We start from the raw sequence: 14579 nt of genomic DNA, 5'->3' as shown, positions 1-14579 counted from the left end.
ACTTGATGGACATACACAAGGGGCGTTTTCACACACGAGCTCAAAGGGTTCACTCCAATCCGGTATAGTTAAAATTGGTGCTTGCACTAATTTTTCCTTCAACAAGTTGAAGGCAATCAAACAGTTATTCCCAAAATCAAAGGGGGCATTCTTTTTAAGAAGTTTAGTCAACGGTTGAGTGATCTTCGAAAAATCCTTGATGAACCATCTGTAGAAACCCGCATGCCCCAAGAAACTACGAACCCATTTTACATTTTTAGATGGAGGAAGCTTCTCTATGACTTCAATCTTTGCCTTATTTACCTCCATCCCCACTTAGGAAATCTTATGTCCGAGGACAATGCATTCTTGCACCATATAGTGACATTTCTCCCAATTAAGAACAAGATTTGTCTCTTCACACCTTACTAGAACTTTCTCAAAATTCTTTAGACACATGTCGAAGGAGTCTCCGAATACCAAAAGGTCATCCATGAACACCTCCATTATGTGCTCTAGAAGAACATTGAAGATGGCAATAATGCAATGTTGGAATATAGCTGGTGCGTTACACAACCCAAAAGGCATTCTTCTGTAAGCAAAAGTACCATATGGACAAGTGAATGTTATCTTCTCTTGATCCTCTGGAGTTACTAGGATTCGGAAGTACCCCAATATACCATCAAGGAAGCAATAAAACTGATGCCTTGCTAATCGCTCCAATGTTTGATCAATAAACAGCAATGGAAATTGGTCATTTCGAGTAGCATCATTCAGCCTTTTGGAGTCAATGCAAACACACCAGCCCATCACTGTCCTGGTTGAAATAAGTTCATTCTTTTCATTCCTCACAACCATTATTCCTCCCTTCTTCAGGACTACTTGAGTTGGGCTCACCCATGCACTGTCGGAGATGGGATAAACAATTCCCGCATCTAGTAGTTTTACCACTTCTGCTTTGACAACTTCCTCCATGTTTGGGTTCAATCTTCTTTGGGGTTAGATCATAGATTTATAATTATCCTCCATTAAGATTTTATGAGGGTAAAATGATGGATTGATGCCCTTGATATCTGAGATCTTCCAAACAATAGCTGATTTATGTTTTTTCAACATGCTAACAAGCTTCTCCTTCTGATCTATAGATAAATTTGAAGCCACAATTACGGGGAGCCTTGATTCTTCCATTAAAAAGGCATAATCCAAATGTGCCAGCAATGTTTCAAGCTCTAGTTTGGATGGTTCCTCAATTGATTGCCGCAATCTGCTTCCTTTCAATCTGACAATGTCCTCAAAATTGCTCGCCTCCTGTTCAAAATTAATCTCCACCTCTTCCACTTGTGCATGTGCTTCTGAATGGTCTTCAATGACTATCAATTCCTCCATCTCACGACTTTTGATCCCAAAAATTAACACACCCAAAGAGAAAATTTCCTGTCTTTGTTCATGATAAGAAGAGTCAAATTGAGCAAGGACTCTCTCCAAACTTTCTTCTAAGAGATTACTTGATAAGTGCTTGTGCGATATGAATGCGAAGCATTCTATCATTATGTTAAGTATTACCTTTCTCGGGTTTTTACACTAATATGTTTGTTTTTATGTTACTTTTATGCAGGTAGGGTTATGAGGCCGACTATGAAGGAAAGAAGCCAATGTGGATCATAATGCACCGATTTTGGAGGAAATCTTGCTAAGGTTCAAACGCAAAGACATAGGTCGGGTGCGAGATGCTAGAGTGTGTGCCAACCTCCTCGTATTTGAGTTAGCACAACCATTTGGAGGGGCACAAGGGCAGTCACACTCAAGCATTCTGACTTATGCAGATAGAACAAGATCTCTATCAACTAATCCGTCATTGAAGAAGCAAAGTGATCCACGATGTGAATGTGTGCCCGTTTGCATTACTTCGATGAAAGTATGGATTATGGAAGTATTTCAGGCCGGATACTATAGCAGAGCACCGTAGCGATACTGTAGCAAAGTATTGTAGAAGCGCTGTACACAGCCAGCCGAGAAAACTGCAGAACAGAGAATCCACATGGGCGTGTGGAAATTCCACACGCCCGTGTGAAAAATCCACAGGGGCGTCCACAGGGGCGTGTGGATCCCCGATTCCAGTCCTATTTAAAGCCGATTCAGCCCCGATTTCAGCATTCTTTTCTCGATCTTTTCACTAACTTGAGAGAGGGCTTCGGCTAGGGTTTTGAGAGGTATTAGCTAGGGTTTTGGAGAGGTTCTATGGCTCAGACATCGCGCGTCATTTGGAAGAAGGTTATTGGGAGAGCTTTCGTCGGTACCGATCTGGCGAGGTGTATCCTAGGCTGGACAAAGGACCCCTTGCGACGAGTAGAGGACTCTCCATAAGATCATCGACACGACTATTGAGGGGGTTATTTATGGATTCATTGCTTTTACATTCTATTTCTTTGATTGTAATTAGCTCCATGGAGAGCTAAATCCTTAGTGGGTACTTGGGTATTTGTGAACCCTAGGATGTATTCGTTTCATTGAATCTCTTTATTATGCTTTCAATTAATTGATGTTTATTGTGAGTTCCAATCTTGAATGCTTGATTGTTTGAATACTCTCCTAGAGTGACACTAGGTTTGAGAGTTCTTGTTGGTAACCTTGTGAGTGAGTGACACACCACGATTGTTAGATAAAGGTAGGTTGGAGAGGGTTAAGAGGGTGAGTCGAGAGGTACAGGAGCATTTCCTTTCCCCTCCGATGTGTTAGATTCTACCTCCATTCCTCGAATTCTTTGCGGCCATGATAGAGTGAATTGTCTAAAGGATGACCTTTCGCTGGGGCTTAGTTGCGAGTGCAATGGAGTGAAGCGTAGAAGTGATCTTAGTATCTAGGGCTTAATTGTGGTTAGGGATCTTCCACCTGGACCAAAGGGTTGGGTCTATAATTAGGAAGAGATTTATCACTTGGAATCCATAGAGCTCATTGTAATTCTATGCGAGTGTGAGGTTGAGAGGTTATCCAATCTCTCCTCCGGGACATGTATAGAGTTAGGCATGGTTGACCTTAGATTTGGGAGTATGTAATTAAGGATTTCCATGACTCACTATTGCATTAATTAGGAAGCATAATAGAGTGTTCTTGCACTTGAAACGATTGTCCTAGCCGGAGCAATATCCAGGTACCCCATATTTATCGATTGCCTTACCTTCTCCTTTACTTGTCTTCTCTTACTTGTTGTTTTACTTTTGAGAATTGAATCATTGTCACATATATCATTATTCACTTTTCACATAGTTAAGAAGCGAATTAAGTAATTTTATTCCCTTCTCCCTGTGGATACGATACCCACTCATTCGGGATTATTACTTCGATAAACCCTTGCACTTGCGGGATATAAGCAAGGGGACCTTGTCATTACTCATAGAAGCCAATGCAGATTTCTCTAACTGATTTAATATACTATCTAATTCTCCATTCTGATCCTGAATTCCGGAAATATAATCAACAACTGATTCTTCCACTTGATGGTGAAGAGTGTAGTACTCTTGGAGGGAATAACACGGTGTTGCTTGTACTGCAAACAGTTGAACTTTCTGTTATATATTTTCAACCATCCCTATGATTGTGCCAAATAATTCATGTATGTTGATCATTTTTTATGTAATCAAAGAAAAAGAACAAATTAGAATAAACCGATTCACCTGGGGCACATAGTGGCACATTTCCTGAGGCACGAGGACTAGTATATGAGATTGGGAGTATTATTCACAGACCCTTACATCACTAGACTCATCTTGGGGATGGGTCTATTGGATACTATCAGAGGTGCCGAAAAGACGATTGTTCCCTCCCCTCTTGGCGTGGACACGATGAGGATGATGGGGTTAGTGCGCAGATATGGACCTGGAGCATACATACTAACTATGTCTACCCAACTGACCGACGAGGGAAGGAGATACGCAGCAGAGGGTTCACAGCAGGTGACAAGGTCCCCTTGCGTATATCCCGCAAGTGCACGGGTTTGTCGAAGTAATAATCCTAGGTGAGCGGGTATCGAATCCACAGGGAATAGGGAATAAAAATACTTAATTCGATTCTTAGCTATGTGAAAGATCAATGATGATAAGTGTGACAATGATTCAATTCTCAACAATAAAAACAACAGGTAAGAGAGCAAAAGTAAAGAAAGGGGGTAAGGCAATCGATAAAGATGGGGTACTCGGATAATGCTCCGCCCAGGATAATTGTTTCAAGTGCAAGAACCATCTATTATGCTTCCTAATCAATGCAACGGTGAGTCATGAAAATCCTTAATTACATAGTCCCAAATCTACGGTCAACTATGCCTAACTCTATACATGTCCCGGGGGAGAGATTAGATAACCTCTTAACCCCGCACTCATATAGAGTTGCAATGAGCTCTAGGCATTCCAAGTGATAAATCTCTTTCTAATTATAGACCTAACCCTTTGGTCCAGGTGGAAGGTCCCTAACCACGATTAAGCCCAAGATACTAAGATCACCTCAACGCTTCACTCCATTGCACGCGCAACTAAGCCCCAGCGGAAGTTCATCCCTTAGACTATGCACTCTATTATGGCCGCAAAGAACTCGAGGAACGGAGGTAGAATCTATCACGTCGGAGGGGAAAGGGGACGCTCCTGTACCTCTCGACTCACCCTCTCAAACCTCTCAAACCAAGCTGTGTCTAACGCTCGTGGTGTGTCACTCACTCACAAATTTACCAACGAGAACTCTCAACCCTAGTGTCACTCTAGGGGAAATGTTCATACAAACAAGCATTCAAGGTTGGAACTCACAATCAACATCAATTTATTGAAAACATAATAAAGAGATTCAACGAGAACTCTCAACCCTAGCGTGCATGTTTTCTCCTTCTCAAGCCTATGATCATTTTGAGTGGATTGAGAGTGCTATGGGGATGCTCCAGAGTGATTTGGCCGAGGTTCGTGCACTACAGCCGATGAACCACGCAGAGGTGATGTCCTGTCTTGACATTTTACAACAGTTATTAGAGCGAGATGAGGCGTCACCATTCATTATGAGACCTCGGGCCCCTCAGGCATCTCCAGCACCACCATCACCCATTCCAGCACCGGTCAATCTACCAGCATCATCTTCTTCACCGACAGCAGCACCAACAGCAGCAATAGAGGTGACACCAGATAACACCGATGCTTGATGCGTCTTTCCTTTTATTTCTTTTATGTTTTTCGTATTTTATTTAGTATTGCTATTTTGGACTTGTACCCTCAGAAAGGATTCTCCTTATGAGTTTATTTTCTATTTTTGTCTTGAGTTGTATTCCATTGCTTTATATTTTATATACTCGAGTTGTTTTTGCTTATTGACCTTCACTGAATCCCCTTATGTATGTGTGCAGATGGTCTTGTTAGTATGGGAATTGAGAACTAGTCATGGGCACATCCAAGATGTTTTACTCTTGGTCGTGTGTGCTTCACAACCCATTGGAACTTCGCTCCCGAGGATTTAGCTCCATCAAATGCAATAGTAGGAGTCAGGGGATTATTGTTTCGATTGCAACTTCCGCATATATTCTTGATTGTTATACTTGTTAATGAGCTTGCAAGTGTACACTGAGGGCAATGTATATCTTAAGTGTGGGGAGAGTTCACTTTACACGTGTCCTTTATACTTATACTTTTATTGTGCATGCTCACATTGAAAATGGTGGTTCACCTTAGTTGCAATGATGGTATTCTTGAGTTTAGGAGAATTTCTTAACAATGAATATTTTCAAGCTCTAGTTTTATTTGAATTTCTAGAAATTTTTGCCCGATTGACACTTGTTGCACATCTCGCTCATTAAACTCTTTTGGAAACTCAAGTTCGATGTTTAAGAGACTAATTAGTTATGTTTCTTGTTTTGTTATAAAAAAATGGAAAAAGATAAATGGTTTATACTTGTTTGTGTGCATTAGGGGTTGAAAGAGCTACCGCCTATGAAGTATGAAGTTACTCTTATAAGTCGGATACTAGTTATGCCCTAATGAGAGAAAGAGCTATCTCATGGGATGAGTGAAAACTACTACCCCGGTAGACAGAGCTACCACCTCGAAAGTGTGAAAGGCACCTTAGTGGCCGCTTTGGAAAGGGCTACCTTAGAGGATGTGTGAAGCTACTACCATTCCTTTATTTTGTTGTGTTTTGTAGATAAATAAGTCCCTTATTACTTATAACCTTGAGGAGTATACTTTGGGTTGAATTGAGTGAGTTTACACACACTTACACGATTTCGGGTTTGTTGTCCTTTTTGATTCAAGTTTCTAGCTAGAGCATTGATTTTTCATATTTAGTGTTAAAATTTTCCTTACTTGTATAATGCTCTCATTGCATGCTTCGGTGAACCTAAGACCAAGCACTTTAAATATTTCCATTTTCTATGTTTCAATGTTTATCTTTACTTGAGGATAAGCAAAAGCTTAAGTGTGGTGGAGTTTGATAAGTGCTTATGTGTTAAGAATGTGAAGTATTCTTTCCTTGCGTTGAGCATTACTTTTATCAGGTTTTTGCGGTAATACATATGCATTTGTGTTACTTTGGTGCATGTAGGGTTATGGAGCCAAATATGTAAGAAAGAAGCTAATGTAGATCCTGAATGTACTATTATAAATATTGGCGAGAACAAACGAGAAGATACAAGTTGGATTCAAAGATACATGAATTTGTGCCAACCTCTATGTATTCAAGCCATCACTTGGTTTGGAGGGGCACAAAGGTAGTCACATTTGCGTATTCCAACTCATGAAGTGATAGCAAGATATTCACCAATGAGTCTGTTTATTAAAGAAGCGATGCGATCTAAGGTATAAACGTGTGCCTGTTTATGTTACCTTGATAAAAAATGTCGAATTGGAAGCATTTTGGATGACTGTAGCAGGTTACTGTAGCAAAACACTATATCAATTCACTGTAGTAGTTATAGTTCACAGCCTGCAGAAAATCAGGATTCCAGAGAATCCACACGTCTGTGTGGAATTTCCACAGAAGCATGTGGAATTTCCATAAGGGTGTGCGGAAATTCCACAGGGGCATGTGGAACATCTACAGGGCCGTGTGGATGCCCGATTCCAGCCTACTTAAAGCCACGATTCAACCTGATTTGGGAGGCCTTTTTTCTATCTTTTCTCCAACTCTCGAGAGGCTTGCGACTAGGATTTAGAGAGGTACTGGCAAGGCTTTTGGAGTGGTTTTACGGCTTTGACATCATGTTTCTCTTGGAAGATAATTATTGGGGGAGCTTTCGTTGTCACCGATCTGGTGAGGTGTGCCCTAGGCTTGCCAAGGGAACCATTGGAGAAGACGAGCCAACTCCACAAGACCATCGACATGAATACCAAGGGTGTTTTACTATAGATTGCTTGTTTTTACTTTCGATTCTACCATTGATTGTATCTTGCTCCACGGAGATCTTAACCCCTAGTGGATACTTGGATTTGTGAACCCTAGAATGTATTTGTTTCATTAACCTTTTATTATGCTTTCCTTAATTGATGTCTTTAATTGAGTTCCAGTCTTGAATGCTTGTTGAATGATTTCACCCTTAGAGTGACACCAGGGTTGAGAGTCCATCTTGGTAGCCTTTGTAGATGAGGGACATACCATGAGGACTAGACAAAGTTAGATTGGAAAGGGTCGAGAGCGTGAGTCAAGAGGTAGCGGATCGTCCCCTTTCCCTTCCGATGTGATTTATCCTACCTCCATTTCCTAGAGTTTTTTACGATCACAATAGAGTGAAGTGATAAAGGATGAACTCCGTTGGGACTTAGTTGCATGAGCGACAAAGTGATTGTTGAAGTGAACTTTAGTATCTGCGTTTTAATTGTGACTAAGGGCCTTTCGCTTGGACCAAAGGGTTAGGTCTACATATAAGAATAAGGTTTATCACTTGTAATCCCTAGAGCTTCTTGCAACTTTGCACAGTGTGAGGTGTTGAGACTGATCAATTTCTCTGTCGGGGCATAGTGTAGAGTTAGCTATGGTTGACCTTAGGTTTGGGACTATGTATCTTAGGATGTCCACAACTTATTGAGCATTAGTTAGGAAGCATAATAGTTGGTTTTGAACTTGAAGCGATAACCCTAGGTGGAATAATATCCGAGTAGACCGCTTCTTATCGATTGCCTTTTCCTCTCACTTATTTGTGCCTCTTATTCTTATTTCTTTTATTTTGTCTACATTACATCTTATCAACACAATCAATGTTTCATCTTCACTCGATTAAGTAGAAATCTTGGTGTTTCTATTCCTTCTTCCCTGTGGATACGATACCCCACTCACCTATGATTTATTACTTCCACAAACCCGTGCACTTGCGGGTCACACGCAAGAGATGTGATAAGTGCTTGTGTGTTAAGAATGCAAAGTGTTCTTTCCTTACAATGAGCATTACTTTTATCAGGTTTAAGCGCTAATAAATGTGTATTTTTGCTCTTTTGCGCATGTAGGGTTGTGAAGCTATGTCTTAAGAAAAGAAGCCAAAAGTAGATCGTGAATGTACTATTTGGTGGAATCTTGGAAGAAACAAACGCGAAGACTCAAGTGGGGCTCTAAGATACGTGAATGTGTGCCAACCTCCATATATTCAAGCCATTACAATGAGTTGGAGGGACACGAATGCAATCACATTTGCGTATCCGAACTTGTGCAATGATAGCAAGATCTTCACCAGAGAACCCATTTATTGATGAAGCGACGCAGTCTACGGCATAGACATCTGCCCATTTATGTTGCCTTGATGAAAAGTGGATTCAGGAATGTTTTTGGATGGGACACTATAGCAGGTTACGGTACCAAATCACTTTCTCAATTTACTAAAATAGTTACTATTCACAGCCGGCCAAAAAGTAGAATTCCAAAGAATCCACACTGGCGTGTGGAAATTCCCCACGCCCGTGTGAAAATTCCACAAGGGCGTTTGGAACATCCACAAGCCCATGTGGATGCCCGATTCCATCCTATTTAAAGCCGTGTTTTAGCCCGATTTCAGCATCCTTTTTCCAATCTTTTCTCCATCTTTTGTGAGGCCTGCGGCTAGGGTTTAGAGGGGTTCTGGCAAGGCTTTTGGAGCGGTTCTCCAGCTTAGACATCACAATTCTCTTGGAAGATAGTTGTTGGTCGAGCTTTCGTCTGCACCGATTCGGTGAGGTGTGCCCTAGGCCTGACAAGGGGACATTTGGAAAGGACGAGGCTGCTCCACATGACCATCGACACGAATTCCGAAGGGGTTTTCTTATGGAACACTTGTTTTTACTTTTGATTTCACTGTTGATTGTATTGTGCTCGATGGAGAGCTAAACCCCCTAGTGGGTTCTTGGATTTTATAAACCCTAGGATGTTATTATTTCAGTGACATTTTATTATGATTTCCTTAATTGATGTCTTCAATTGAGTTGCAATCTTGAATGCTTGTTAAATGATTTCTCCCTTAGAGTGACACTAGAGTTGAGAGTCCATCTTGGTAGCCTTTGTGGATGAGTGACACACCATAAGAGTTAGACAATGCTAGATTAAAGAGGGTGGAGAGGGTGAGTCGAGAGATAGCGGATTGTCCCCTTTCCCATCCGGTGTGATTTATCCTACCTCCATATCCTAAAGTTCTTTGCGGTCACAATAGAGTGAAGTGGTAAAAGAAGAACTCCACTGGGGCTTAGTTGTACGAGCAACAGAGTGAAGCATTGAAGTGACTTTAGTATCTGGGGCTTAATTGTGACTAGGGGCCTTTCGCCTCAACCAAAGGGTTAGGTCTATACATAGGAAGAGGGTTTATCACTTGGATTCTCTAGAACTCCATGCAACTTTACACAGTGTAAGATGTTGAGACTGAGTGATTTCTCCGCCGGGACATAGTATAGAGTTAGTCATGGTTGACCTTAGATTTGGGACCATGTGCTTAAGGATTTCCATGACTCATCGAGCATTGATAAGGAAGTATAATAGTTGGGTTTGCACTTGAAACAGTAATTATAGGAGGAGTATTGTTCGAGTATCCCACTTTTATCGAATTCCTTACCTCTCAATTTTATTGTGCCTCTCGTTCTTATTTCTTTTCTCTCTTTTCATATCAATCTCATTTATCATATCACAGATTTATTCTCATCATAGTTAGAAAGCAATCGTTGTGTTTATATTCACTATTCCCTATGGATACGATACCCACTCACCTGGGAGTTATTACTTTGACACCCGTACACTTGCGATGTACACGCATATTCGGTTGTGTCAAGGTGTGTTAAGTTTTTGGCGCTATTGCCGGGGAATAGGCATTTTGAGATACTTTGCACTTTGCTATCTTAGCTATTCATTCATTTATTCTATTTCACATCTCCTTATTCTATCATCATTCTGATTTGTTTTCTTTCTTTTGGTACAGCTCTAGGTTATAACCCGAGGGAACCCTTGATATACATTGAAGGTGATCCTTAACTAGAACATACACTCACAAAAAGGGGTAAATAACATGTACAAGAACTGTCCAATCAAGCTAAAATAGAAGTTGAAGGGTCAGACAATATGGTAGAGCAGAATAAAAAACAGAGAACACTTTCCGACTATGCCAGACCCTCAGTTTGGGGCACACAATCTAGTATTGTGCGATCCGTGAGTACAGCTCCAAATTTTGAGCTAAAGCCAGCAATCATCCAGATGATTTAGTTGTCAGCTCAGTTCAATGGTTTGACCGATGAGGATCTAAACAATCACATTGAAAACTTTTTTGGAAGTTTATGACACGCTGAAGTTCAACGGAGTTTCAGATGATGCTATCAGATTAAGGGCTTTCCCATTCTCTCTCAAAGGAAGAGCCAAGACATGGTCTCATTCCCTGCCAAAAGCATCCATCAGGACTTGGAATGAGATGGTCGAAGCTTTCCTTGCAAGATACTTTTCTCCAAGAAAGTCTGTAAGGCTTCGTAATGAGATATCATCGTTTGTTCAGATGAAGCTTGAATCGTTGTTTGAGATATGGAACGATTCAAGAATCTCTTGCGGAAGTGTCCACAATAAGGATTTCCCAAATTAATGATCATTCAAACTTTTTACAACGTGTTGAATCCAAGTACAAGACAACTTCTAGATGCCGCCGAAAGAGGTACAATACGGAGCAAGACCCCTGATGAAGCTCGACAGTTGGTAGAAGAAATGACCACGAATAGCTACCAATGGAATGCGAGAGAAAGGAGGAAAGTGGTGGAACTCCATGAGATCGATGCAATTACATCTTTGGCAGCCTAAGTAGAGGCATTAATCAAGAAATTAAATACATTGACTTCACCAAGGGGTGCCACAATCATGAGTTGTGATGGATGTGGGGGTTCACATATGCCATCTGATTGTCCTATCTCGATTGCTACTTCAGCCCTGACTACATACGTAGATTTTGTGGGTAACTCGGGAAGGGTACATGGTAATCCTTATAGCAACACCTATAACCAAGGGTGAAGGAACCACCCCAATTTCTCATGGAGTAACCAAAGGCAGCAAAAGGCCATGTCACCACTGGGTTTTCAACTACAATAAGCCCCAAACATGGAGAATAGAGTTTCAAGCTTGGAGACCCAGATGACCAATCTAGAGAAAGCTTTGACCAGATTTGTTCAATCATCGAATACACATTTTTAGTCAGTCAAAGCTACACTTCGTAACCACACCGCTTCCTTGCACAATTTAGAGAATCAAGTGAGGCAAATTGCGAAGTCTCCATGAGAACATGTGAAGTCGATCCCTTAGATAAGTGGTCGTGAGGTTGAGGGTAGGCTTCCTAGTGAGAAGCCCAATGTTGAAGCACCCGAGGTCGTGGAGGTTGAGAAAAGAGCAAACAAAGAGAAGGAGGTGGTACCCCCACCTTACAAGCTAAGAATCCCTTATCCTTCAAGATTGAAGAACGACCAAAATGATAAGCAATATAAGAAGTTCTTGGGTCTATTCGAGCAATTGCACATCAACATTCCTTTTGTGGAGGCATTGTCTCAAATACCTCAGTATGCTAAGTTCTTGAAAGATCTTTTGATCAACAAGAGGAAGTTGGAAGAGAGTGCATCGGTGATTCTAGATGCCTCTTATTCGGCAGTGTTGCAAAAGAATATGCCAAACAAGAAGAAAGATCCCAGAAGCTTCATCATCCCGTGCAACATTAGAAATTTGGGTGAAGAAATGGCATTGGCGGATTCAAGGGCCAGTATCAACGTCATGCCATACTCGTTCTTTCCCAAGCTAGGCTTGGGAGAGCCTACGCCCACTCATATGATATTATACTTGGCAGACTGAACGGTGAGACATCCGAGGGGCATCATTGAATACGTGCTTGTCAAAGTTAACAAGTATATATTTCCTGTAGACTTCATAGTGTTGAACATCGATGAGGATGCAGATGTTCCTTTGATACTTGGGAGGCCTTTCTTACGCACTTCCAAGGTACTGATTGACATGGATGGTTGGGAGTCGACACTGAGGGTGGGTGACGACAAGTTAACCTAGCGTCTCGCCAAAGCCATGCAACATTCTCTTGACTTTGATGATACTCTCTACTTTCTTGACACTACTGATGAACTAATCGATGAATATGAGCAGGAAATGTTGAATCTGGACCTGTACGAGGGGTTGCTAGACCAAGAAGTGGAGGAGGAAGAAGTATTACTTCTTGGTCTAGAGAAGAAAGTACCATCTACATCGGGGATAATGAAGAAGGTGCTCCGGAAGATGAAGCGGACAAGGAGATGCCACAAGAAACTCCCCAAAGCTGTTGGGGATTTGTAAGAACGGAACAAGGGTAACAAATCCTTAGGCGGTAACAAGCCTGACAACTCTTCTTCTACATTCAAAAGACTATGTTCATCATGCTTCCAAGTCATGGGTAAGAGGGAAAACTTCATCTATGAGCCCTCATGAGGTAAGGCGAGGTACATCGAGCTAAGTGACGTTAAACAAGCGCTTCTTTTGAGGCAACCCAAGTCTTTACTGTTTTTCTAGTGTTTAGTTTAGTGTTTACATGAATAAGGCTTTTGAGTGTCGATGTCTAGATCTTTTCGATGTTTTTGCTGTGATTTTTTTGTCGATTATTTGGTTTTTTGTGTGCTTAAAATGTGTTTGGCGAAGTTATTGGTCATTTGAGCAATTTTTCATGTTTTTCCCAGGTATATGTTGCATGCAAGCAGGCTCTGAGTGTGTATACACATTCAGACATCTTCTGCAGAGGCTGAAAATTTTCTGAGTCATCCAGAGAAAACACACAGCCATGTGGAATTTCCACAAGGCCATGTGTCTTTATTAAGAGCTCATCCCGAGGGGACACAAGGGCATGGACTCCCCCGTGCGAACGACCTTGTCATGGTCACACGCTCGTGGGTAATTTCTGCACGGGCGTGTGTCTTCCTGCAGAGACTTAGAGATTTTTCGCGAGAAGACATAGGGGCGTGGACTCACCCCTGTGGATGATCTTGTCACAAACACATGGGCATGGTTAATTTCCACATGCTCGTGTGGGTCTCTGCAAAAGAACTCTCCTCCATCCCGAGAATACACAGGGCTATGTAGGTTTCCCTATGAGCTTGGCCTGTGAAGGTCCATGCCCGTGTGGAATTTCCGCACAGACGTTTGTTACACTTAAAGAGCTTTCTCGGTTGGATAGAGAAGCCACAAGGGCGTGCGTCTACCCCTGTGGGTCGGGCACACGAGCATGGGTAATTTTTTCATCCTCGTGTGGTTGCGTTCAGAGGTTTAGAGTGTTATCCTGAGAGCATACAAAGGCATGTGTCTGCCCTTGTGAAGCCCTCTTGTAGAGTCACACAAGCGTGGGTAATTTTCACACACCCGTGTGGATGTGCAGATTTCCAAGAGACACGGGTTTTCCTTTAAAACTCCTCGTGTGTCTTCATTTTCACACTCCCAGTCTCTTTGAGAATACACTATTTCACTCCCCCGGTCTTTCATCGTCGACTTAGAACGGTTATACTCGATTTTCATAACATTTTTGAAGTTTTCATAATCATCTTGTCGGTAAATCTTTAATTTCTTTTTTTCGTCTCTTCACAATTACTTGTTTTCATTGGACTAAAGCTAGTGAATGTGCTTGGATTTTACTCTGGAAGGGTAATTGCATGCTTAAAAAGTAGTTTAGGAACGTCTTGGAGCTGTCTATTTAAATTTTTTTTGGTACGCAGCCATGAGGTTTTCATGCCCCGTGAATCCACATAGGCGTGGGGAATTTCCTCACTACCATGTGGATTTCTGCAGTATTACTTTGTGAGCTTCTTTGATCTTTTCTTCTTCAATTCTTGCAGATATGGCACCTCATCCGAAGAAGCAAGTGGGTAAGCGTCCCAGGGAGACTTCACCTAAGTTGGAACACATTGAGTTTTCAAATCCCGAGCATCAGAATCAATTTGAGCAGTTGTCGAGATTCAGGTTTAGACAGTCTCGTTTCATGGACTTGAGTGCCCTGAGAGAGGTTCAGTGAGATGATGAGTTGGCCATTGAGATTGACGAGCTACTGGCCATGGGAAGTTGGAGGAGATTATTATCGATTAAAGAGCCAGCTATCTGCACATTAACGCTGGAGGTATTGCCGTCCTTTGAGTTTGATTGGTCATTCA

This window comes from Dioscorea cayenensis, chromosome 8 (genome assembly GCF_009730915.1).
Source record: "Dioscorea cayenensis subsp. rotundata cultivar TDr96_F1 chromosome 8, TDr96_F1_v2_PseudoChromosome.rev07_lg8_w22 25.fasta, whole genome shotgun sequence".
Lineage (NCBI taxonomy): Eukaryota > Viridiplantae > Streptophyta > Magnoliopsida > Dioscoreales > Dioscoreaceae > Dioscorea > Dioscorea cayenensis.
Note: the sequence above shows the minus strand (reverse complement) of the source record.